The sequence below is a fragment of the Ursus arctos genome, unplaced genomic scaffold (assembly GCF_023065955.2).
Source record: "Ursus arctos isolate Adak ecotype North America unplaced genomic scaffold, UrsArc2.0 scaffold_21, whole genome shotgun sequence".
Lineage (NCBI taxonomy): Eukaryota > Metazoa > Chordata > Mammalia > Carnivora > Ursidae > Ursus > Ursus arctos.
In genome coordinates this window covers 10,006,462-10,032,957 of record NW_026622886.1, presented here as the reverse complement: position 1 = coordinate 10,032,957, position 26,496 = coordinate 10,006,462, and positions in this window count along the sequence as shown.

The following is a 26,496-nucleotide window of genomic DNA, read 5'->3' as shown; positions in this document are numbered from 1 at the left end:
CTCAGCTGGCGAGCAACATGTCACACCAAGTCACCAGATTCTAAACTGTGATGTCCCCAGGACACCTCAGCCACTTCTAGATGAATCCAGGCACTCTCTGTTTAGCCTGCACTCAACACAGACTAAGGCCAAAGGTGGGGGACTGTCCTTTCCCTGGCTGCAAAGGCAAGGGGTAGGGGGCAGGCAGGGCCCATGGGAGGCTGCCTTTCCCATGCAGCAGCTCCAGGGTTCCTTTTATCCCAGGCCGCATGTTCTTTCTCTTCCAAGAGATCAGTACAAGAAGAAGGGGAATAAGTCATCAAATTCCCCGCCAGCCCAGGTTGCTGTCCCCAATCCTCGTCTGCTTCCAAACCACCCCACCTCCCTGTCCCCATCACATCACTGCTGAGGCATTTGGCTTTGCTGCTGCAGGTTGCTGATAAGACACAAACTAAAAGCTTCTAGGTATCCAACACCATTATACTGGTCTGATGATATATGTCCGGACCCTTCTTGCTGGCTTTCATGTAATCAGAGCTCACTTATCGCCTCCCTCCCCTGGATCACAAACCCTCCAAGAACCAGGAGAGAATCAAGAGTCTCAATAAATGCTTAGTGACAATTTGGGGGGGGGGGGGCGTTTGTCTCTTGGGAGTTAAGAAAAGGAGCTTTGGATTCAGAGTTGAATTTGCCTTCTGACGCCATCATTCAAGAGCTACATAACCTGCAAAAGCAGCCCCTTCCAGCCTCAGTTTCTAATCTCGAAATGACGGCGGTGGTAATAGTAACTGCCTTACAGGCCCATGATAAAGGATAAGTTGATGCCCCCCGAGCCCTTAGCCCGCTGCCTGGTAGGTAGGAAGTGTCCCAATAACGGTTACTTATTATTGTTATTCTCATTATTCTCACTGGGCCGATGGAAGTTGTTATATCAAATTAGCCGTCTATGTCTGTGCGACCAGCCTCGTATGCCCATGCCCAGGGCCCAGAAAGACAGTTGTCCTGAATCCATAAAAAAGAGTCAAGATCCCCAGTGTGCTTAGAAATACCTTGAGAGGATTCAGGACCGAGGGCTGGCCACCTCTGAAGCTTTGTCCCTCAATCTGCCTTCCCAAGCAGCCCTGGTTTATCCAGTTCCCTTGCTCCCGACAGCTTCACAACCATTTATAAGGCTACTCAGCACTTTGATCAAGGAGCAGCTCAATTTAGCCCTCAGCACCTGGAGCGGACACTTTGAATGCTGCGCCCAGATTCATTCACATGTGTCGTGTACAGGTTTTGTACATCTATAGCTCCAGCTCCTGTAGGCTTTACTTCTAATTACTTTTATTTACAACTTTCTTTAGAGAAGTACTCTTGAGCGAGGGAGCCAAACTGCCTGAATGTGCAGAGAGCCAGAAGCTCTCAAGGCATCCTAGAGCCAATGGCCACTGGTTGGAGTAGGAAAGCCCAGCTCCCTGGCCTCGAGGCAGAAGGAACTCTCAGGATGTAATTTACACTCCAGAGGCCCCCACAGGAGCAGGCTGAGCCTGGAACTGTGCCTGAAATTGTACCCTTGATCAACTTTCTCTTCTCCAACCTGCTTTCCTTGTTCCTTTTCTCGTTTCCCCTGGGAGCATATTCTTAATAAGTTACTTGTGCACAAATGGCCATCTCAAGATCTGCTTCTGGGGAGCCTGTCCTGAGACGCCCAGATGAAGGCGACTCCTTGAGACCGTGCATCTTTCAGCAGCCTAGTCACTCGCGCTCCCCGCCCTGGCAGTCTCACAAGGGCGGCCATCTTGGCCCTCGGCTTCCCTTCCTGACCTACTCCAGCTCCGTCCTGTCCTGTTCTCTTCTGATTGCCCACCGGTGGATCTTTCTTTCTTTAGGATTGGAAAAAGAGTGACGGTCACATGCCAAACAATCAAAAAAGCCAGAATCCAAACCAGATCGGTCTGCTTTCACATTCACGCTCTTCACCACTGGGATGCCTACCGCTTAAGTTTTGTCTTTGTGGCTCATCTCTGGGATACCGATTTGAGAATATCTTCCAAAGACTCTTAATTTGGGTTCACCGCATGGAACTTCCCCAACTCAGATTCTTTGAAGCCTTTCTATTTCTACTTTCTGATCCTTTAGAACATAATGCCTGGCCCTGCCCATCAAATGTTCCAACATGGAAGACATAATATCTTTGAGCTTCATTCATTCATGCACACAGTCTAGAAAATATTTATGGAATGCACTCTCTGTATCAGGCTCTATTTGAAACACTAAGGATACATGATTACTGGATTAGGGAAGGAAGGGAAGAATGTTAAAGGTTCTTATCTTATTCTCTTTCTGGTTTTAATTTCTTTAATGCATTTCCCCAAACTCCACCAAGAGTTAAAAACGGTATGACATAAAAATAATGGGCTTCGGGGGTGGGAGCTAGAACCAGAGCTTAAAAAATACTCCAGGCAAAATCCTGGCTGAGTGATATTGGATAGATTCATGTAAGGTAACTCTTCGACGGCGGTTCCCAACCTGGATGCATCCAGGATTTCTTTGGCAATATCCGCAGACATTTTTTTTTTGGTTGTCACAGCTGGGGGATGGACAAAGGTCAGAGGTGCAATTGCATCCTGCAATGCCCAGGACAGTCCCCCACGGCCGAAAACTCTTTGGCCCAGAATATCAATAGTGCTGAGGTTGAGAAACTCTGCTTTATAATAGTTCCAAACCCACAGAATGATGTAGAAACAAAGGAATAACTTGCTCCCACTAAGTGGGAATCCTCCCCCCTTCCCCCCCCCCCCCCCCCCCGGTCTTTCCTTCCTCCTTCTGTGGCACAGAATACTAACATATCCTCAGATCTAGAAGTTTGCTGGGAAGCATGAGGCCTGGCCTAACTCTCTACCTCCCTCACTCCCACCTCAGCCCAAGGGAATTGGCCTAAATTCACAAAACAACTTTCCTCACTTCAAAGGAGATATTCTGTTCTCTTTGCAGTGACAGAGATTAAATAGGTACTTATCATTCTAGCACATGTTGGGAGGCTCAGGCCTTTTTTCTTGTTCTAAGGAGATGGAAGCCACATAAAGATCATACAGCAAGCATAATGGCAACCAGATTTCATCCTGTGCTTTCCTGGAAAAGCCAAGCTGCAGGCACTTGCCTGCATGAAAACGCCCGAGGGATTGAACCCAGGTATGCTGGACTAAGGGCCTCTGGGACCAATTCTGCTTTACTCTTTCCTAAAGCTATGACATTCTTAGCAAATTTCACTTCCTGTGACATAATTAATTACACCTTGCCCAGGCTAGGAAACAATGGGCACGGAATCAGCATTCTTTTTTTTTTTTAAGGTTAAATATAACTTTCATGCTCTTGATGACTATTTTTTAAAAATTCAGGACTCCTATTAAAAGTAAGAAGACTATTTTTGGCCATGTTGTAAAGATACAAATCCGGGGCTCAAGGTAACCTAGGAACTGTCCCTGGTAAGACGATAGTGTCTTATTCGGAGACATGCTTCTTCTTCTTCTTTTTTTTTTTTATGTTCAGTTAGCTACTATGTAGCACACGATTAGTTTTTGATGTAGTGTTCAATGATTCATTAGTTAAATATAACACCCAGTGCTCATCACAGCACATGCCCTCCTCTATACCCATCATCCTGGTACCTCCTCCTCTCTGAAACCCTCAGATTGTTTCCCAGGGTCTCATGGTTCATCTCCCTCTCTGAGTTCTCCCCCTTTGGATTTCCCTCCCTTCCGCTATGGTCCTGTGGTCAGCCGTTCTTGATTAAAATCTCTGCTGTGTCTACTTGCTAGCTATCTAATCCAGTAGCTACTAGCCACAAATGGCTATTTAAATGTTATAAAATGTTTAAAAAATTTTAAAAATTAAATGTTTTAATTAATGTTTAAAAAATTAAAAATTCAGTTCCTCCATCATACTAGTCCCGTCTCAGGTGCTCAATAGCCCCTGTGGCTAGTGACTACCACATGAGACAATGTAACTATAGAATATTCCAAAATAGCACAGAAAGTCGGGCAGCACTGCACAAAGGATGTTGGACGAAACTACATAGTTAAGCCCTTGTTTCTTCAATGGCAAAATGGGGACCGTATTCCTTGTCCTGTCCCTGTTCCAGAACTATTGAGAAGGTCAACCAATGGCGTATGCATGCTCTGTAAAATATAAAACATTATGCAAATGTAAGGACTGTGATAAGAGCCCGATCGTTTCCTTTACCAGAGATGGTCAGGTTGGCCTTATTGCCAAGAAACCAGAATGCATTCGTCCAGGCATTTTATTTCTTTTCTTTTTGGGGGGAAGTGGGGAGGGGCAGAGGGAGCGAGAGAACCTTGAGAAGCCAACAGAGAGCCCAACACAGGGCTCGAACCCATGACCCTGAGATTAGGACCTGAGCCGAAATGAAGAGTCGGACACTTAACTGACTGAGCCACCCAGGCGCCCCCAGACCTTTTATTCTAAAGTAATAAATCATCATTCAGCATGACTAACTTTAAGGTGAGGAAGTTTTGTGGGTCCATTCCCCCCTCCTTCATGACCAAAGTCTCTGCAAAGCAAATCCACTGGTCCATTCAAAGAGCTTTGCAGGTCACAAATTTTCCCTCGCCTACTTAGAAAGTTTTCACTATTGTTTTTTTGTTTTGTTTTTTTTTTTTACTTTTCCTTCTAAAAACTCATCCCAGCTTCCCCATCCCTCATGGGGCATTCAAGCAAATTCAGTTTCTGGGTATGAGGGAGTCTGAATTTTTCTTATTTGGGATCAACAAAGCCTTCCAAATCAAATTGGGGGAGTAGTTCCCATTAAGCCCTGAGCAGTCTTTGGTGTTTGCTCTGCTGTCGGCTTGGACGCACCCCACCCAAAGAGCAACGCTCTGTTTTTACTTAGGCTTGTCCTGATCTGTTGTAAGTCATAATTCGATGAAAGCATTATAAGGCAATAAGAGCGTGCATGCCAAGTAACTGGCTGAATTATGAGGGCTCAGAGCATGCCAGTGGGCAGCTCGGGCAATCTGGAAGGTGCCATTGGAGTCCGGAAGGTTGGGCTACTCCCAGGCCTATCAGAAGTCCTTGTGTTTTCCTAGTGGTAGTAATAAGCTTTGGCATTTGACTGGCAATCTTCATGCTCCCCAGGGGAATACTTTTTATCTACATGCACTGTTTAGCCATACCGTCGATTACTCCTTATGCAAGGAAACACCACAGATCTGAAAACTGGAGTCCTAGGAGTGGGCAGACCAAGAGGAAAACTTAGGTGTTGCTTTGACACTCTCTGCATATCAGGACTATTCCAGGGAACAAAGCAGATAAAAATCCTGCCCCTGTGGAGGCTATATTCTAGTCAGGAGGGGAATATGGGGAGGGAAAAAGCAGTAACAAATGAACAAATAAATATATGAAATGAGAAAAATACAAAGGGATGGGGATGTTAAAGATGGAAGAAGGAATTGAAATTTCACAAATAATCGTCAGGAAAGGCCTCACAGAGTGGCATTTCAGCAGGAACCTGAAGGAAATGAGGAGGCAAGCCCTACGAATATCCATAGGTAGTGATCCTCAGGCAGAGGAACCTGGCAAGTGCAAAGGCCCTGGGGTGGAGGCGTGCCTGGGCTCTTTGAGAAAGAGTAGCAGATTAGAAGAGTTGAAGCATTGTGAATGGTGGATGGTGGACGTGGATAGTTGGGAAGAGGTCACAGAGGTGGCATGGGGCCAGATAACGCATTATCCTTCTGGATTCTACCCTGTAAGACATGGGAACTCCATGGAGAGTTTTGAGCAGAGAAGTGAAACCATCTGACTTAAGTTACTAAGGAATCTTTCTGAACACTGTTGAGAATAAACCAGGTGGGGGGAGGTAATGCAAGGACAAAGCATTTCCTGGTCAACCTACCTCACAGAGTTTTCTCTGACCCCTACTGTCCGTCAGCAGTTCACCACCCTTGTCTCTAGGACCTACAAATATTCATACCAAATCTGTACTCTCCCCACCAGAGTGATCTCATAAACTTCAGTGAATTGTTCCATCAGATTCATTCTTCCCACCCAATTCCAATCGCAGCCTGACAAAATCAGAACTTATCATTGTTGGAAGGACCCTGGACAATTTCTTGGCTCAACTGTTCATTTTTCAAAATTATGAAATGGATCATACATACAGAACAATTTAAAGTACTCTTGTACTATTACTCAGTTAATAACAAGAACATTACTAGTCCCTTAGGTACCCACCGTGTCCCTTCCCAGTCACGTGCCTCTCCCTTTACCCCTTCACACCCACCCGGAAGTAACTACCATCCCACCATCTGTGTTAATCATTCCCCAGCTTTTACTTGTGGGTCTCCACTTGCGCGTGAAGATCCAAATAATAGCATTTTGGAAAATGAGATAGCAGCACAAAGCTATGTGTGTCCCTGCCAGAGAGACACCCACATGAGAAAACAGGCTGAGCTGAGTCTCTAGGTCATGGTCTGGCTTCAGCTGCCCTGAGGTTTCACAAGAACCCCCTCTGGGGAAGTCACTGGATAAGGTCACAAGCGAGTCCTCAAAAACATAGAGCTTACTTCAGGAACACCGGAACTTGCCTGACAAGGCGGGTAACGTGGGTCAAGAACCAGACGTACGGAAGGAACATAAGGTGAGTGGGCTGCTCTGAATTTACATGGGCTAAGTCCAGCTCTCAAGGCCAGATCAAAGCAGAACATTCCTTACATAAATGAGTGTTCTCAGCTTATCTAAGCACCAGGGCATGAAGCAGAGAGCAAGAACTTCCTCAGCATATGGTGAAGAGAAACCAGGTCTAGTTCAAAGTCCAGACCAGACTCTCCAGAGTGTTCTCTGCTCAGGTTACTCAGAACTTGGTATTGAGAGCGCTCAGTGGGTCTGTTTCTGCTCAGATCTGGCGGGTTGCCCCTCATATGCGGACACAGCCTTTATCCTGGGATATCTCTTCACCGTGCTCCTGGAGATTCCCCTCATTCCCTCCTCTTTGGGCTCTGCTGTGTGCTATTTCCATGCCTCCCTCGTTCTTGATTGAAGTACTTTCATTTTGTTGAAGTACGTCCTCCAGTGGATTTTTGACAGCATTTTGAGACCCTAAATATTAGAAAATATCACTATTCAGCCTTCAGTTATAATTAATTATTTGACTAAATATATAAATGTTAGTTGGATATTGTTTGCCTTTAGAATTTTTGGAGATACTGCTGCTGAAAAATCTGAAGCTGTTCTGATACCTGAACCTTTGTAGGTAATCTGTTTTTTTTTTTTCTTTCCAGAAACTCACAGAATCTTTTTTTGTCTCCAATATTCAGAAATTTCATGATAAGCCTTTATGCAGATCACTTATCCCCCCCGTGCAGCCCCTATGCACCAGGTGACGGCTCTTTTGGTCCGTCAACCCATGTCCATTAGTATTGGGAAATTTTCTTAAATCATTTCACGGATTGTTTCCAGCCTTCTCTTTGGCTTTCTCCAATCTCTTTTTCTGGGATTTCTTTTGCACCAATCCTCTAATATTGTCACAATTTCACTTCTATTTTTATTTCTTGGTCCTTTTGCTCAACTTTTTGTGATATTTCTTCAAATTTATCTTCCGATTCTTCTATGAAGATTTTTGTTTTTGTCCTCATGTTTTTAATGACCAAAAACTTGTTTTCTTCTCTTTCTTTATTTTAGAGCATCTTTTTCTCATTTCATTCATGGACCATCTTATCTCTCTTAAGAACATTAGTGAAAGATGTTTTGACATTTCCTCTCGTCCGTGTTCCCTCTCTGTTGTATTTCCTCTGCTTATTTTTTTGGTCTCTGTGTTTCATGTTAACGCCTCTTCTCATGTCTGGTAATCCTCCTGGCTTGCTTGTTATGAATGACAGTGAGAAATCAAAGAACTGATGGGAAGCTCTCGTCTGAGCAGTGGAGCCTATCAGCATTGACTTTACCAGACTGTGTGTTAGGAAACCCCCTTGGTCAGTACCTTTTAGTCTTTTTTCTTGGCTGGAGTTTAGAGACCCCAGAGAATACTCTACTCATCTCTGGCCTGGGGGGGGGGGGAAGATCTTGACGGCATTCTTTCATCGAAATGGGGAAGAGAGAGGACATCTCAGCATACAGCATGTGTTGTATGAATGGTCACTTAAATCCCTTCTCTTTGATATGTGTCTGCACTTCACGCCTGGTATCCCCTAGTCCAGTGTCCTCCAGGTGTGCCTCTCCGTAAAATAAGCTTTCAGACTTGCAAGCTGTATAACCATTTAAGGTAAGTAATACTAGCTGTAGGAACAAATTCCCAAATCTTATGGCCTAACAAAATAAATTTACTTCTTGCACCTACAAATGTCCATGTTCTTACTTGGCAGACAGCTCCATACGGTCATTCAGGAACCCTGTTTCCTTCTATCTTGTGGGTCCACCAGGCTTCAAGGTTTGCTCTATATAGCTCCTGTATACAGAAAGAAAGAGAAGATTACGTATGTAAGGTTGTTATGGGTACATATCATTGTGCCCACATTGCACTGTGGACTCGGTCACATGGCCATACCGAACTGCAAAGGGGATTGGGAAATGATCAAGCTGCGTGTCCAGAAGGAAAATAAAATGAACTTAGGCGAACACATAGCAAGCACTACTCCATAGACCCTGGCATATTACTTAACTGCCATGAGTCTCAATTTTTTAACCTATAAGATGATAAAATTGGAAGAATACTGCCTGCCTTATGATGTTTTTGTGGAGATTACATTTATGAAATGCTTGGTCTAGTGACAGGTGTGCAATACGCCCTCAGAGCGTAATTGTTGTTATTGTTGTTGTTGTATGTTTTTCTTCTTACATGAGTTCATTTTATCAAGAATGGGGATCCATGAAAGATTGAATCTTTCATCTTTCAAGGAAGAAATTTAAAAAGCAGAAGACGGTATCCAGCAGAAAAATAAGGAAATGAAGGAGGAGAAGGAGCAGACTTTCGTGCTGAATATCACATCCATTTCATTTATATGTCAAATATTTCCCGAGTATCTACTATGTACCAAGCATTGTATTAGAGATAAATAAGATAAAAGCCCCACACTTGAGTTTACCGTGGTCTCACTGAGAATCAAAACGCTAAACTTTGCCCCTCTTTTGGAAACTTTGGGCCATTTGCATAGTAAAGTTGGGAGAGATCTGAAACAATTCACCAGTTTAGTAGTCAAAACTTGGACTAATCAAAGTTCTCAGTCGCCTCCATGTTGCTAAACCCAGCGGCTAATTCTCAGTCTTTATCGCACTTGACGTGCAGGTGACCATGACCTCATTCTTGAAACACTGTCTTCCTGTGGCCTCCAGGACAATCCACACACCCAGTTTTGCTTTTACTTCATTGGTGCTCCTTCTTCGTCTCTTATGCTGGTTCTTCTTCATCCTCCAGAGCTCAGTCATTGTACCTCTTCTCTTCTCCATGTACACCTCTCCCTTGGCAATCTCATCAGGGTTATAGCTTTCAATACCATCCCTAAATGGAAGACTCCCCAAATTATCTAGCCCTTTCAGCCCTCTCCTGAATTCCAGATTCATACATCCAATTGGCTACTCAACTTCTGTCCTTGTGCACAATGGGAATGTGGGCACTATTTTCAATATACCTGCTGCAATTTAGATTAGCCCCTTCTGTCCCGAAGGAAATCAAGGAACAGGCTTAACATGATGGGAGTACTTCTGCAGCCTTCATGTCTTTTAGAATAAGATCATATTTGCTGGTAGGGCTGACCCCCGGAAGGAAGGTGAAATCTCAGGAGAAGAGCACTGGTTGAATTCTCTGGGCCCAGTGAAAATGATACAGCCTACTGGTTTTAGAAATGCACAAGTCAGCACGCTGCCTCTTCTTGCTCTATGACTTCTCCACAAGCAAAGTCAGTAGCCATCTTCTCCAGGAATCCTTGGCACTTCGTTCATTGGACTTAGAAAATGCTGTGGTTCTTGCAGTAGACAATGCTGCTACCCCACTTTATATTCCCAGCATCTCACTAGAGTGCCTAATTCATCCTGGTTTTCCCAGGACTGTCATAGTTGCAAAACTGAGAGTCTTGCATTCTGAGAAACCGCTCAGCCCTGGATAAACCAAGATGGTTAGTCACTTTACATTTAACACAGCGCCTGTCACCTAGTGAGGCATAATAAATAAATGTTGGATGCAGGTGACTGTGTTGCGATTATTTGTTCATGTGTCTCCCACTCTAGCGTCTGGCATATAGCATAATGCTTCCTAAAAGGTGTTTCAGAGAACCCTGGTTCCATACGATATCAACAAAGGTCATTATGATAGGAGATGCTATTAGCTCTACCACCCACATCTCCTTTCCTGAGTTGCTGCATCTATCCTCTCAACGATCTGTTAGCTACTAACAACTCACAGCTATGCCCTTTACAAAGAAAGATTGCCCTTAGCCTATGGGAAGCTTCTTGCCTAGGGGTTTTAAAGAGATTCTGCCCTCCCTCCCAAAGGGTCACTTTATGGTGACAACTGTCTAATACTGGCATAGAAGGCTCATCCCACTTCCTTCAAGATGAGACGACTCTGTAGCATCATTCATGCTCTCCAGCTCCCTATGGGTTGTAGTTGAGGCTAGACGTCAGCTGAACCCATGTCTTTGCAAAGCTTTTTCTCTCACTTCCTTACAGATTTCTCCTGAGAGCTCCCTTCACAAATCACTTGCAAAATAATCCCCATCTTAGACTCTGCTTCTAATAAGCCAAACATAAAAGAGTTATTACCTAGAGTTATCCCAGGAAACCACCTCAAAGGATTCTGGAGTTGGGTCACCCACGTCACTGCATCCAGCAATGAGGTCCCCCACCTCTACCGGTCATTAGAGATTGATGGGCCCTGGCATGCTGCAGCACAGTAAATGCTTTCCCCCGAACTTGGATAGAATACAAGTGTAAGGAGATGCACTGGCTGGTGCAATGTATCTGTGCAAGGGAGAGTATGAGAAAATAATGATAAAGGTAGTGAAATTGGTAGCTGTTGGTGAGTGCCCTTAATACACTAAAAAAGAGAACATCATAGGTTCAGATTGATTGCTCATCAATTCACTAGAAGTGTGAAATCCAATGGGCTCCTTGACAGCGCTTGAAGACATTCTCTTATCTTGTAGCAGAGGGCTGATTGAGCCAAAACTAGGCTCAAACCTAATTGTACAAGTAGTAGAACTTCAAAGAAGGTTGATTTCTAGTTCTAATGAAGTCTTCTAATACCAAAGTTAGGCTCTGATGAAGAAGTGGGATCCAGAGGCTTGAGATGAGGATAAGTGAGTAGATGTACTTAAGAATCTGGAGCGACCAGTTTTCCTTGAACACTCTGGGCCTGCAGAACTAAGCCACCCCCACCCCCTTGTTAGAAGACAGAGCCTCCTATCCCCACCCAGTCTTACCTGAAGATTACACAAAAAACCTCAAACAAGACAAATGTATTAGAAGAAAATGCTTGCCTCTCTCAGGATCTGACTCTAGTTTCCCCTCCTGGCCACCAGACCCGTAATTAGGGTTAAATCTCAGCTTGACCTGACTGAGGAAGTCCTTGGCCTGATAAAGCAGAAAATAAACTCTACACCAACTGGACTACAGATAGAGATAAATGCGCCAGTAGGAACTGGAGTGTGAGAGATGGATCGTGATGATATTAGATCAAGGAGACTAACATGTAACACTGGATAAGGAAAAGTTTCGCAGTGTTAGGGTATTCTCTGTAATACAGATCCCCAACAATTGTTGGAATACACTGATTGTTGTTAAAATACTGACCTGGGCACCAGTCTGATAGGGACTCCTGAGATGGATATTGGAAACTAGGACGTCAATAGTAAATGAAGTAGATAAAAGACCTACTGGACAGATCGTGGAGGAAAAGACCAAAAAGCCCATGAAAGTGGGTATTTCAGAGAGGGTCTACTGAAGAAGACCAGAGAATATTTTGGCTGTCCATGTTCCTTTGGAGGGCTCAGAGAACATTCTGTTTACCAAGGTGATTAGGAATATGTTGGACAGGGGCACCTGGGTGGCACAGCGGTTAAGCGTCTGCCTTCGGCTCAGGGCGTGATCCCGGCGTTCTGGGATCGAGCCCCACATCAGGCTCCTCCGCTATGAGCCTGCTTCTTCCTCTCCCACTCCCCCTGCTTGTGTTCCCTCTCTCGCTGGCTGTCTCTCTCTCTGTCAAATAAATAAATAAAATCTTAAAAAAAAAAAGGAATATGTTGGACAGGAGGGCACGAGCATTATTCAGAAGCTTAGCGATGCCTGTCTTCTGCAGGGTGAGCTGATGGTATGAGTTTCCTAGCAGCGGTGGGGTGGGAGAGGTCAGGAGATGGTGCTTAACTTCAGAAATCATGTACACAGAACTACAGAAAGGATCAGCAAAGTTGGAATGGAAGCCAGGGAGGCCTGACATTCAAGGATATACAGAGATAGCTAACATACACAGTGTCTCTAAGGGTCAGACAGATAGACCGCAATAAGAAATTAAACTAAATTTAATTAATTAACTAATTAAACTAAAATTACTATGACACAGATCAACTCTTGTAATAGGTTCAGGTGCGTTTGTGATCCTCTAAGACAGGTGTCTCAAACATCCAGGCATCCTTTTCTTTTCTTTCTTTTTTTTTTAAGAACACCTCATGGGATTGGTATTTTGTGGAGTAACAATGCTTCACAGTTCATTGTTCAAAATATTTATGGAGTGAATGATACATGAATGTCCACATGGTTCCTTAGTACGATTTCATATAGGCATTGAACATATCTAGAGATCCAAAGTACCATTGCAATACCTACATCCTAGGAGGAAAAAAATGAAGAAAATATTGATCTAGTAATGAAAGAATAAAGTTGCTAACAGACCGGTCAAACCACAAACTCAAACAGGTTAGGAGCGGTCAGCATTTGATATGTCAGCAACTCATTCACCCTTCCTCACCCCAACAAAGTTTACAAAGGCAGGACCTCAAGAAAAATGACTTTGGAGAAATTAATGGAACAATGTATAGTGAGGGAAAGAAAGTCAATAATGAAACGGGTCCAATTTAAACAGTCCAGGCCAAGACCACAAGGTGAAAACTTAAGTTACATTCAACACTGAAAATGAGTCCCTCTGCTTTATTTAGCATTCCAGAAGGTACAGAGCAATACACAAATGCTTCAAATGTATTAAGTTAATGTTAGAGTTATGTACCTCAGTGATTCAAAGCTGGGCACGATACAAGCAACAGCACACTGTAAGCTTTGTTCCCTCTCTCTGACTAACTATATGATTCTACCACTGGATCAACAGAAAGATTGAGCCAGCCAGGTAGTCCTCCAATCATCATAAAGGGCAATTTCCCTTCAACTGGTAGGTAAATTATAATGGGAATAAATCAACACTAGCATTAGTTCCAAAAGAAAGACATTTGTTTTCCAATAGTATATGTTTTCTGCCTCAGGCCTGTGCTGTTCAAACGCTTCAGGAATAATATCTACCCTGTTCCTTTGGAAGATGTCTCTTTCACGGTGCTCCAAGTCCTACTTGTAGGACATCTTGACTCAGCATTTGGAACTGCCAGCTGCTTCCTCTTCAGTCCCACTCTTACCCACGTGCAGACTTCATCTCATGTTCAGACTTTGCAATAGACTTAGTCACCCAACCTACCTTGTTACTGAACACTCATGAGGCATACCTCTCCGATATTTCCCATTCAAAAGCCACCCGCAACATAACGTGTCTGCTCTACACAGCCCTAACTCTACTTGGCCATTTCTTTTTTTTTTTTTTAAGATTTTATTTATTAATTTGACATAGAGAGACAGCCAGTGAGAGAGGGAACACAAGCAGGGGGAGTGGGAGAGGAAGAAGCAGACTCGTAGTAGAGGAGCCTGATGTAGGGCTCGATCCCATAACGCCGGGATCACGCCCTGAGCAGAAGGCAGACGCTTAACGACTGCGCCACCCAGGCGCCCCTACTTGGCCATTTCTGAAGAGCCATGTGAGAGGATCCAAGATATCATGAGAATATTATGAATTTAGACCTCAGTTCTAATCTCGGGGTGCCATTTGCTACCTGAGTCTTCTTTGGGCCTTAGATGCCTCATCTGAAATGGAAATAAGTGCTGATGTTGTCAGACTTTGTGTGCGCCCTATAAGAAGATGTGGAGAGCAGATGGCGCCACGGCTGGTACAGCTGGTATATAGTAGGCGCTGTATAAATGGCAGCTATTTAACACATAGAAATTGCCTCCCTCTTACCTTTTCCTCTCTTGTCTACTGCCTGCCTGAACCCAATTTTCCAGCCAGGTTAGGCTACCCACAGAACATAGAATGTCTGGAGTTTAGCAAGACTTTAGATAGCATCTGGTCTAGAGATGGCACATACGTTTCTTTCCCCAAGTCAGCTTCCCCAGTTTGTAGCGGCCACGTACAGAATGCAGAATCATTGCAACATGAATATGTTTTAATCCCGTAAGTGACTAATCCATGTCATGGGAGAGGGGAGTGGTAGTAAATAAGGCAGATACATCTCACGTCGTAGCAAGACACTCACCCCCACACACCCAGGCTATCACCACCATCATCACCTTTTTAGAAGAGAAGTTTGGGAAACTTGCCTTGAGGCCACATTTGCATAAACAGTACCTCGATTATACTTAGATTACAAGGATACTTTCGCATTACATAGAGGGGTGGTGCTGATGGTGAAGGGAGTGTAACACCCCACCACCACCCTTAGGAGCTGGAATATTACACAACAGTAAGCAGCAGAGGATTCAGTATGCACGCAGCAAAGTGAGTTATTTTAAAAACGTGGTGTTTAATGAAAAAAAAAAAGAAACAAACAAACTGAGACATATCATACAATGTCCTTTACATAAATCAAAAATTCATGGGGCGCCTGGGGGGCTCAGTCATTAAGTGTCTGCCTTCGGCTCAGGGTGTGATCCCGGTGTTCTGGGATCGAGCCCCGCATCAGGCTCCTCTGCTGGGAACCTGCTTCTTCCTCTCCCTCTCCCCCTGCTTGTGTTCCCTCTCTCGCTGGCTGTCTCTCTCTCTGTCAAATAAATAAATAAAATCTTTAAAAAAAATTCATGCACAAAAAGAACAAGGAGATATCACTATACACCTATTAGAATGACTCATTTTCTTTTTTAAAACTACCATGTTAACTGTTGGCAAAGATACAGAGCAATTGGAATTTTCATTCACTGCTGGTGGAAATTCAAAATGGTACAGCCATTTTGGAAGATAGTTTGGAAGCTTCTTACAAAATGAAACACAGTCTTACCATATGATCCTGTAATCATACTCCTAGGTTTTTGGTAGCAAACCAATTGGGAAACTTGCATCTACCCAAAGATCACGTGATTGTATATAGCAGCCTTAAGTATAATAAAAAACTGGAAGGAACCAAAACGTCCTTCTGTAGGTGAATGGATAAACTGTACTCCATCTGTATAATGGAATATTATTGGGGAATTAAAAGGAATGAGCTATTGAGTCATACAAAGACATTGGTGGTTCTGAAATGCATATGGCTAAGTGAAAGAAGCCAGTCTGAATGACTACATACTGCATGATTCCATTTATATAACATTCCGGAAAAGGTAAAACGGTCGAGGCTCTAAACAGAAGTGATTGCCAGGATGTGGAGGAGGGTTAAATAAGTGGGAAGAACAGGGTACTTTTTTAGGGTAGTGAATCTACTTTATATGATATTGAGATGATATGCATTTGTCAAAACCTCTGGCACTTCAAAGCACAAAGAGTAAACCTTAATATATATAAAATTTTTTAAATCAGAAGGTCAGGGGATCCAGGATGAAACACAGAATATAACCAAAATTTCTAAATGTATTACAAATGTATGGAATAACCTCATTGATGGGGGTGGGGAAATAAGATCTAACCAAAGCAATTTTGAAAATGCATGGAGTCTGAAAGACTAAAGGCAACAGGAACTGTACATGAGCACTGTGCCTAGTTGATAAAGTCATTTCCCATGGAGGTACAGGGTTTTTTTTTTTGTTTATTTGTTTGTTTAAGATTTTATTTATTTATTTGACAGAGAAAGAGACAGCCAGTGAGAGACAGAACACAAGCAGGGGGAGGGGAGAGGAAGAAGCAGGCCCCCAGCGGAGCAGGAAGCCCGATGCGGGGCTCGATCCCAGGTCCCTGGGATCACACCCTGAGCCGAAAGCAGACGCTTAACGACTGAGCCACCCAGGCGCCCCTCATGGGGGTACAGGTTTAACGATTCTGAAACATTGTACTGGAATTGAACAGTTCAACAAATGGATGACAAATGGTGGGAGAGCCAGGTTTCTCACTATTGGAGTGGGAGATTACAGATAAGCAAGGGAAGTAGCTTAGAATGATCTACGTGGTGATGCATTAGGGTTGAAGATACAGTATGAACTCACATTTAGCTTAATATAGACACAGATTGTTACATATAGAAATATTTATGAATATGTGTATATATACACAGGTTTTTGACAGTTGAGGGGGCATAGAAGCAATGACACCCATATAACAATGAACACACCTAGTGCCTAGACCTTGATTTCTTATATGATTCTCCAAGAAGAGGAACCAGGGATTCTTGTATGTATAAAATATGTAAGATGAGCCTGGAGCATCTTCTAGTGCCAGGAGTAAGGAAGTGTTTAAAATGAAATAATACCCACAATGATGGGGGCGCCTGGGTGGCTCAGTCATTAAGCGTCTGCCTTCGGCTCAGGGCGTGATCCCGGCGTTATGGGATCGAGCCCCACGTCAGGCTCCTCCGCTGTGAGCCTGCTTCTTCCTCTCCCACTCCCCCTGCCTGTGTTCCCTCTGTCGCTGGCTGTCTCTCTCTCTGTCAAATAAATAAATAAAATCTTTAAAAAAAAAAAAAATACCCACAATGATGAAGGTCTGTCAAAAAGACACAGGAACCAACTGGAAGAGTTCCAAAATAAATATCCAAACAAATAAGTATTATTCAAAACAAATACCCAGGGGTGCCTGGGTGGCACAGCGGTTAAGCGTCTGCCTTCGGCTCAGGGCGTGATCCCGGCGTTATGGGATCGAGCCCCACATCAGGCTCCTCCGCTGGGAGCCTGCTTCTTCCTCTTCCACTCCCCCTGCTTGTGTTCCCTCTCTCACTGGCTGTCTCTATCTCTGTCAAATAAATAAATAAAATCTTTAAAAAACAAAACAAAATAAATACCCAACGCAAGTATATCTGTGAACTATTGAATAATTAAGTGGGGAAAGACAGACAAATACCCCACATAGAAGAATACCAAATAATTTATATAGACACTCTGCCTTCAAGGAGTACGACCCCTTGCTCCCTGTGTGGAGGCCATACCTCCTGACTTCCCTCCAAAGAGTAGAGTATGGAAAGGAGGGCAAGGTGGAGGAGCCTGGAAGCTCTATCTCGGCGAGATGATCAAGAATGACGTCAATACAAGGCAAGAAACAACAATTGTTGGAGAGGATGTGGAGAAAGGGGATCCCTCCTACATTGTTGGTGGGAATGCAAGTTGGTACAGCCACTCTGGAAAACAGTGTGGAGGTCCCTTTAAAAGTTAAAAATTGAGCTACCCTATGATCCAGCCATTGCACTACTGGGTATTTACCCCAAAGATACAGACGTAGTGAAGAGAAGGGCCATATGCACCCCAATGTTCATAGCAGCAATGTCCACAATAGCTAAATCGTGGAAGGAGCCGAGATGCCCTTCAACAGATGACTGGATTAAGAAGTTGTGGTCCATATATACGATGGAATATTACTCAGCTATCAGAAAGAACGAGTTCTCAACATTTGCTACAACATAGACGGCACTGGAGGAGATAATGCTAAGTGAAATAAGTCAAGCAGAGAAAGACAACTATCATATGATTTCTCTCATCTATGGAACATAAGAACTAGAATGATCAGTAGGGGAAGAAAGGGATAAAGAAAGGGGGGGTAATCAGAAGGGGGAATGAAGCATGAGAGACTATGGACTCTGAGAAACAAACTGAGGGCTTCAGAGGGGAGGGGGTGGGGGAATGGGATAGACCGGTGATGGGTAGTAAGGAGGGCACATATTGCATGGTGCACTGGGTGTTATACACAACTAATGAATCATCGAACTTTACATCGGAAACCGGGGATGTACTGTATGGTGACTAACATAATATAATAAAAAATCATTATAAAAAAAAAAAAAAAAGAATGACGTCAATAGTGAGAAGTCATGGTGATAGTAGGAACCCTGGATAGGACGCGATAAAAATAGTATTTTTACCCCCCACCCCAAACACATTACCTTAATCTAATCATGAGAAAAACAGCAGACAAATCACAGTCGTGAGACACATTCCACAAAACTCCTGACCGATCTTCCTCAAAGCAATCTAGGTCCTCAAAAACAAAGAAAATCTGAGAAACTTATCACAGTAAAGCAGAGCCTAAGGAGACACGGCCACGAAATGTAATGTGGCGTCCTGGGTGGGATCCTGGAACAGGAAGAAGACATTAGGTAAAAACTAAGGGAATCTTAATAAAATACAAGTTTTAGGTAATAATAATAATAAAGTCATCTGAAGAAATTAAAACCGAAATAGTTCTTTGTGTCTTCGCAAATGTCGTCCTCATTTGTGGGTGGACAACTGTGTCCCTTCTTGAGAGTTGGCTCCCAAATTGGAGATGCTGATGTTGCTGTTTGCACCTTTAATAATGTGCTTTTAGTCAAATTATCGGGAGCCCAATATGTTACACGGCTGTTGAAGCTAAAAGGGTGGTTTCAAAGGTCCCTTCCAGTTCTAACATTCTGTTTCTTGTTGGAATACAAGATGATTTTTTTCCATAAGACCCAAGAAGTCACAGACCACAGAATTAAAAGAAGTGTCCCCCAAAATGAAAGAAGGACTTCAGGTGAGTATAGAGGTGAGAACTAAAAAAAGGAATAAAGCTCTCAAGGCAAGGCCATTTTTTGAGTTCTCAGAATGGATATTCCTTTGGATTCAACTGAAGACTCAAATCTATTCAATTCCAGAAATTTCTACTGGGTATCCACCATGAGCCAGACCCTATCCTCAGTCCTAGAGATACCAGGGGAGCATTTAAAGGCTTAAAGCAAGGGGCTTACAAGAGCCTGTTTGCATTTTAGAAAGAGCACAGTGGGGAGTGGATTTGAATGGGGAAAGACAGAAGGCAGGGTGACCAATAGAAAGGTCTAGGAGGTTCTTGAAAAAATCCAGGCAAAATTCTGTGGTGCTCTGGATTGGGGTGTGCTGGTGGAGGTGGAAATGAACAGTTCTGAGAGATACTCAGAAGGAAGAAAAACCCAAACTTGGTGACTGGTTAAAAGACACATGTCCAATGGGTTTACCTTTGCACATGTCTGCACAAGTATACGTGATACGCAGGGTCAGGGGGGTGCACTGGAATTTGAACCACAAGATTGCCTCTTATAAGCAAACTCTAGCCCTAGGACCAGCTGAAGATCGGAGTTTTCCTTAAGTCCTCCTCATAAATCTGCACAGGAGAAAAACAAGAGCCCAGACAAGAAGATGCATGTCTAAGGTAAAAGGAAAAACATGTTTGGTCCTAACAGGGTTGTGGTGGGGGGAGGAAAGGGGAGGAATGTTCTGGAGCAGCCTGCCCCGAGGTGAAGACTGGTTTGTGAGGCTGCCAGAATCTTTAGTGAGATGTTAATGGGGTTATCAGCAGCCACTGAAACAAAGGCAGGGTGTATGCTGGCAGCCGTGGAACCCGAACCAGCCAAAATGTGTGTGTGTGAGTGTGTGTGTGTGTGAGTGTGTGTGCCCGTGTGCGTGTGCGTGCAGGTACACGTTCCAGAAGAAACACCAGGCTCTCTGTCTATAGATGTCACAGAGAACAAAGGGTCTTGGCAATTCAGCCTATGAACACCGATCACACAAAGACAGACACCTTTAAAGGAGGGTTGGTGTTTCTCAGTGGGGCCACTCACAGTGAGAGCTTCATTTTTCTTTGGCCTCTGGGAGAAAGGGAGTCTCTTTTATCTCAAAGAGAAGCTCCTTACACCAATGACATCACCCCAGCCCAACTAAACACACATAGTCACACATGCACATGATCCCAGAAGTCCTCTCTGCACTGAAGGCCTGTCCATTTCTTTTTTCCTCATCAATTCATAGTACACACTAGCACTTATATTTACTCACATTCCTCTCGAATGAACTATTCCCATAAACGGTACTCCTAGAATATGCTCTATCCCTGTGTCTGGAGCCGGGTAGCCTATGATGGAGGCCCGGCAGCATCTCTCCAGAGGTATTTTGGTATTTTACCCCGTTTGACAACATTATAAGGGGTCCAAGAGCCCATTCAATGTTCTGGGTCACCTGGAAGCTATCTGACTCCTTCTGGAGATCTTAGTAGCAAAGACAGTAAAAGCATTAACTTCGCAACTGGGGAGATTGAGCTGAGTCCTGGCTTTTCCGTTGACCTTGAGCCTGTGACTTAATACCTCTGCTTCGGGTTCCTCAACAGCAACATGGGAATCCTAGCCATGAGTAGGCCCTACTAGGATCCCCATTTCGCTGAGACACAGAGAGGTTTAGTGACAACTAATAAATAGCACAGCTTAATTAGAGCCCAGGCAGCCTGGCCCCTGCCTTGCATGGCCTGCCATACTGAAGGCAAAATTTCTTCTTTAACCTTCACAACAACTCTACTAATGGGAACTCAGACGAGTATCTCAATCCCCTAAGCCTCTACCACCTCAAGAGAAAATAGGGTTTTGTTATTTCGGGCCTCTGAAAGATCTTATAGGGGATATCTGAGCAATGGCTCTCATGGGATTAGCAGCATGCCTGAGCAGTTCTGAGCGCGGTAATGGAGCCTGTGGTCACTGCAGTGTTAACACTAACCGTGTTATTAGCATCACAACACCCATCGCACTTGTAATTATTTGTTTCAACGTTTATGATTTCCTGGAACCACCTGTTCCACAAGGACAGAAATGGTCTCTTTCTTATTTGCGTCTGTACCTAGAGTATCTGGCAACCTAACGCAGACCAGGCTCATCCTGTGCTTTTGATGTTATTGATCGATGAATGAATAACTAACCTCAATGTTGCCTGCCCTTGAAGTGCTGGGGGATTCAATGAGATAATGTATGTCCAATGGCTAGTTCAGTGTTGGGCATGAGAATTCTACCCAATTAATATGAGATCTCTCCCCTTTGCAACCAGAACACATTATCTGAGACACTTACTCTGGACTCACATGGTTCAGAGAGTAACAAACAGAATGCCTGGGCTCCTCTGAGGAACACCGTGTACCCCTCGACCTGGGCACCAGAGCTGATGTGGCCTGTCAGCTGGGACCCCTCGGTGGGCAGCACCACCATGCATCATGGAGAACCATGCTGTGGGCACATTTGGAAATCTCGAGAGCAGAAAAAGGAAGGCACTTGATGTACTGATGGATTAAAGCTACTCATTAGGTCTGTGCCTGGTACAAACACAGGCAGCTCTTGCTTCCTGGGCACCAAGGAAGGGCTTGGCAGAGATGAAGGAAACTGCAGCCAACCCATCCATGAGCCAACGTGCCGCATCGATAAAGGGATGATTCAACTGAGTACATCTGGAGACAGAAACTGCCGACGAGGATCACAAACTAAATAGAAATAGTTGTTAAGAAACTGAATAGAAGTGTAATGGACAGTTGGGCAAAAAACAGTCCCTTCTCACTCAGAACTGCTCAGAAAATAGCTGAAGTCAAGGCAACAGGCAGTGTGAGAAGCATGGACTTACACATCAGGCTTCCCTTCCAGTCCTGGCTCTGCTAACTGGGGCCTGAGGCAAGTCAACTCACACCTCTGAGTTTCCGTTTCCTCATCTGCAGACTAGAGAATATCCACTTCACAGAGGTATGAGAAGCTTAAGCAAATAATCTCGACAAGGGGACTGGCGAAGTGTAGACCCAGGACCATCACCACCACCACCTCAAGGTAGCCATGCGGATTAGATGAGCCGCACCCCCTGGAATCAGGGCTTCGCTATCTTCCCTCTTAAGTGGGTTCTGGTGGCTGTACCATTGTGCTGCGCTGTGAGTCACTGGCTATTAATATGAGTCACCCAGGGATTGTAACAGGACAAGTGACAAATAAGGACCCAGAGAGGGAAGGGACCTGCATCATCCTCAAATAAGATAAGCCACTCCAGAAATAAATGACAGGGCCCTGGCTGGGGAGGAGGGGAAGGGGGAGAAGGGGTGAGCAGGGATGGAGGAAACTGGGAGAATGAGAAAAGGGAGACGAGGAAGAGCTCTGGGAGACAGCTGAAGGCCAGCACTGGCCCAAAGGAAGGGGGAGGTAGCCAAGTGATGGTGCCTTCAGTGTTTCTTTACCAGGGCTGCCCACCCACCCCAAACTGTGGAAGGCCAAGCAGGGGCAGGGGCGACAGCCAAAAGGAGGCAAGCTAATTCATGACTGACAGCCCTGGGATGTCTCGGGAAGTGGAGAAGCAGACGCAGCAGGAGGTGAGAAGTGAACCTAGGTTGGAGATGGGGCTGGGTGTACACCCATGTAAAGGAGCCTGAGACCCTGGGGGCCTGAGACCCTGGGGCCCTGCCTCACTCACTCAGATACCCGGGGCTGGAGATGAAGAGCAGGTCTCTGGTGAAACTTAACTAACAAGCCTTCAGACTCCCCTTTCTCTAACGCTTGAAAGAATTTTCAGGTCTCAAAGACCTTAAAAATTATTATATGTAATAAATTTCTACCATACAAGATCTGGTATGTGGTATATGGCAGGTGCTAGAGTGTTTTTTTCCCCTTTAAAAATAAGAATTACTTTTTAAACTAAACTTTATTGGGGAAAAAAGGCAATTACACTTAACCTACATTTCATAAAAGTAATCTTTCTTTTCTTTTTATACATTTTAAAAACTCAAAAGGAGAGCACAATATATTTCTGTTAAGTAGGTGGCTTAAGGCAAAATGGAATTCAATTTTTCTATAGGTAGGTTGATTTTGTCTAAATAAAGGTTTTAAATTAGTTGAATAAGGACCATTTAAAACACGAAAACAGATTGATGCTGTCGAGCGGGAAGAGCATGGAAATCACGAACCGAAGCAGTATGAATAAAAACCTAGCCTAAGACAAAGTACATAAGGCTTTGAAAAAACATTTTCTTACAAACATAAACAGGCTTAAGTACAGGCCTAGCCGTTTCAAAATAATTATACACATGTTTGTTTCCTGGTTTCTTCTAGCCCTGTGTGTGCATACACATTTTATGTTGGAAATCAAAAATAAATTTTATCTTTGAAATGTGTTCTCTCTGTTGCTTTTTTACTGCCCAAATACTCAGTTTTGGTCAAACTTGCGATAAGCACACACAGATTTTATTTCCCGCTGAGGTGAGACCATTCCTGTCCTTGCTTTTGATAGATGTTAAACAAGGAAAAGCTTGGTCACACACGTAGGAAGCTGAAGATTGCGCCAAGTGGGGCCCCTGCTTTCCCACGCAAGGCCAGAGCTTGGGAGGGGTGGATCAGGAAATCATCTTGAGTGTATGATCTGTCCCTCACAGAGTTCTTTCTCTTCTCTCAAAAGGCAAGTGTCCGGGCTAAGCAGAAGATTCAGGGAAACGGTCCCTCACTCCACCAGGCATATGTGTGGAAAGAGGGAAGATAGTGCCCAGCTTGGTCTTGCAAATCTGCTAGGTGGTTTACGTTAAGACAGGAGGCGTGCTGGTATCTTCCCTCTCACGCCAGCCCGAGCAGTGCTGGAAACGTGTCAAGGTTTCCTTTGGCACTAGGATTTTTCCCAAGAATCTCATCCCTTGAAGTCAAAACATTCCTTCTCAGCCCCATGTGATGAACACTGTCTTCGAGGTGGGCTAATTTCTGGCCATTCTTCACCTTCAGAAGTTTCAAATCTGACCGACTGCTTTCTTGAAAGTACCCTTGCCACCTTTCAGCTCAAACACCTGTGGGGAAGTCTCTCTCTCTGTCCAGCCGCCAGATGTCTGTCTGAGAAACCTGCCACGGAGCCAACCATTGACGGGCCACCATCAGTAGAGCCACCAACCCAGTCCTCCAAGGCAGACTTTCTATTTCTAGCTACAATGACAAAATATTAAATACAGATGGATTTTGCTTGTTTCGGGCAATTTTTTTTGGTAGCAGGGAAAATTTCCTTGAATTTCATCATCATTAACAAATCTTGCAAATACTACATCATGACATTTATTGGTGAAATCGGTTGACTCACGAGCTTGGATAGAGACGCTATTGTTTTAGTTTATTACACTGGCCTCTTCATCAGCACATGACATGTCATGGCTTCACTGGCTAATTAAACGGGTTGAAAGTAGAACCTTCTCCATTTCTCCTTCCATATCTTACCCGACCATTTTGCTCATTTTAACTTGACTAGCATTATTAGGTTTTCACCAATTGCGTGACTTTTCCTTTGCGGGGCAGGAAAAATTCTGCTACGAAGTAACTTGCTCCCCAAACCTGAATGGGACATGTTAGCTAAAGGCTAACCCTGTTTGTTTTGAGATCACAATAGCCATTTAAAATGATTAGCACCTTTCCTTGCCAAAGGGCTGTGATTTGTAGTTAAAAGTCATATTTTCCTGAAGCTATCATTGGTTGCATGAGTTGTTTGCCAGGGACCCTGCACGGTGGGGGTAGGACAGCTAGGTCGCCAGCTATGTAAACCCATTGACGAGTAGCTGTCATGATAAAGAGAGACTCCTGTTGTGTGCTGCCGGTTGCAATAGGGCAGTGAACTCGCTCAGAACGTCGTCCTTCTTCATTACTAACCTTATCAGAATCGTCCACACCTGTAGGACCAGAAAAGTTCACACGGAAAAGCAAACATGGAGGAAGAGCCAGGAAACACTAAAAAAGGAAAATGTCAAGGGGAACTAGCCCCACCAGCCGCTGACACATACTCTAACGCCAGGGTAATTAAAACAACACAGGACTGACACATGAATCAACAAATGCAATACCGTTGGAAGCCCAGTAGTAGACCCAAGTACATCTGGAAATCTAGTCTATGAGAAACGTAGCCTCTTGAATCATGGGAGCAAAAATGGACTTTTTAGTAGCATTTTCATAGCATGAAGTCGTCAGGGAGTTGGTCTTACAGAAGCAAGCAGATCAAAAGAAGCCCTCCCGAGCTGGGCAAAGAGGCTGTGTTGGCTGGTGCTGTAGCCCCCTGACCAGCTGCTCAGGAAGACAAGGTACTTTGCAAAGTCCCAGCCCCAGCATCGCGGAGCAGAAAATCAGAAGGTGGGCTGGGAACTGAGCTTAGTGGCTGCCAAACGCGTAAACACTGAGCACTTATTTGGTGAGCACGCGTTATTCTGTAACTGTATTGAGAGGAAGGGGGGAGGTCAGATGAAGGAGGGCTAATTTTCACTTCCTTACTAGAAAGTCAAGAGGATATCCAAAAATGACAAGGCAAGAATAGCAGCATACACAGCATTTAGAAAAACAACATGAAATGACTAGGGGAAAAAAAAGTAAGGAAGGGGTCTCAGATGGAAAAGAGTGAGACAGGGGATTAGCTTGTTCGATTACAGACCTATATTTGACTTAGGTTTGTAAAAACTAAAATAAGAGCATGTGGTGAAGAGTGAGAGAGTACACTGCAGGGTGGCGTGTGTGGTTTGGAAACATAAATTTAATATTATAAGGTAGTTTCATGTTTGGAAAGTGGAAGGGAAAACTATCACTTTGATAATACAGACTCCCAAAAACAAAAATGGAAAATCCTATTTGTTGTTGAATCACATGAGAGATGGACGAGAAATCAGATGGTGGGTCCCATGAGAGCAGATTGTGTGTCTATTTTAGTCACCAATTATAGCCGAATTTTATGAACTCCTAGATGGAAGAAAGATTGAACAGAAGAGCTCCCAACAGAAAGCAGCCATGCACACCTTTATCAATCACAAAAAATCTTGGAGGGCGCCTGGGTGGCTCAGTCGGTTGGGTGACTGCCTTCAGCTCAGGGTATGATCCCTGAGTCCTGGGATCAAGTCCCGCATGGGGGGCACCGCTCAGCAGGGAGTCTGCGTCTTCCTCTGACCCTCCCCATTCTCATGCTCTCTCTCTCTCTCAAATAAATAAATCTTAAAAAAAAAATCTTGAGGGCTTACCAAGTGAAAATAACATCTGTCCTGTGCCTATGTTGCTGGTTTCAGACAGGCGACCAGGTCATTACAAGCCACATGGTTAGGACTATTTTAATAATGGGGACAAAAAATTGTAAAGGTGGAGAATATCATTTTGCCTGGGAGTGGCTGAAGGTGAATTTGAGGGTGGAGGGGCCATGGTTGGTCTGGGTCTTGAAGAATGTCTAGGTGTTACCAGGTAAGGGAAACAGAGGGGAGTAGGAGAGGACATAGAGATGTGACCAATCTTGCTATAATCACGGGACAGTCAAATAAATGTCTTGTGGGGGTGGAGTAGAGGGTCTCAGGAGGTGGCCGGCGGTGGGCAGTGAGGCTAGAGAGGCAGG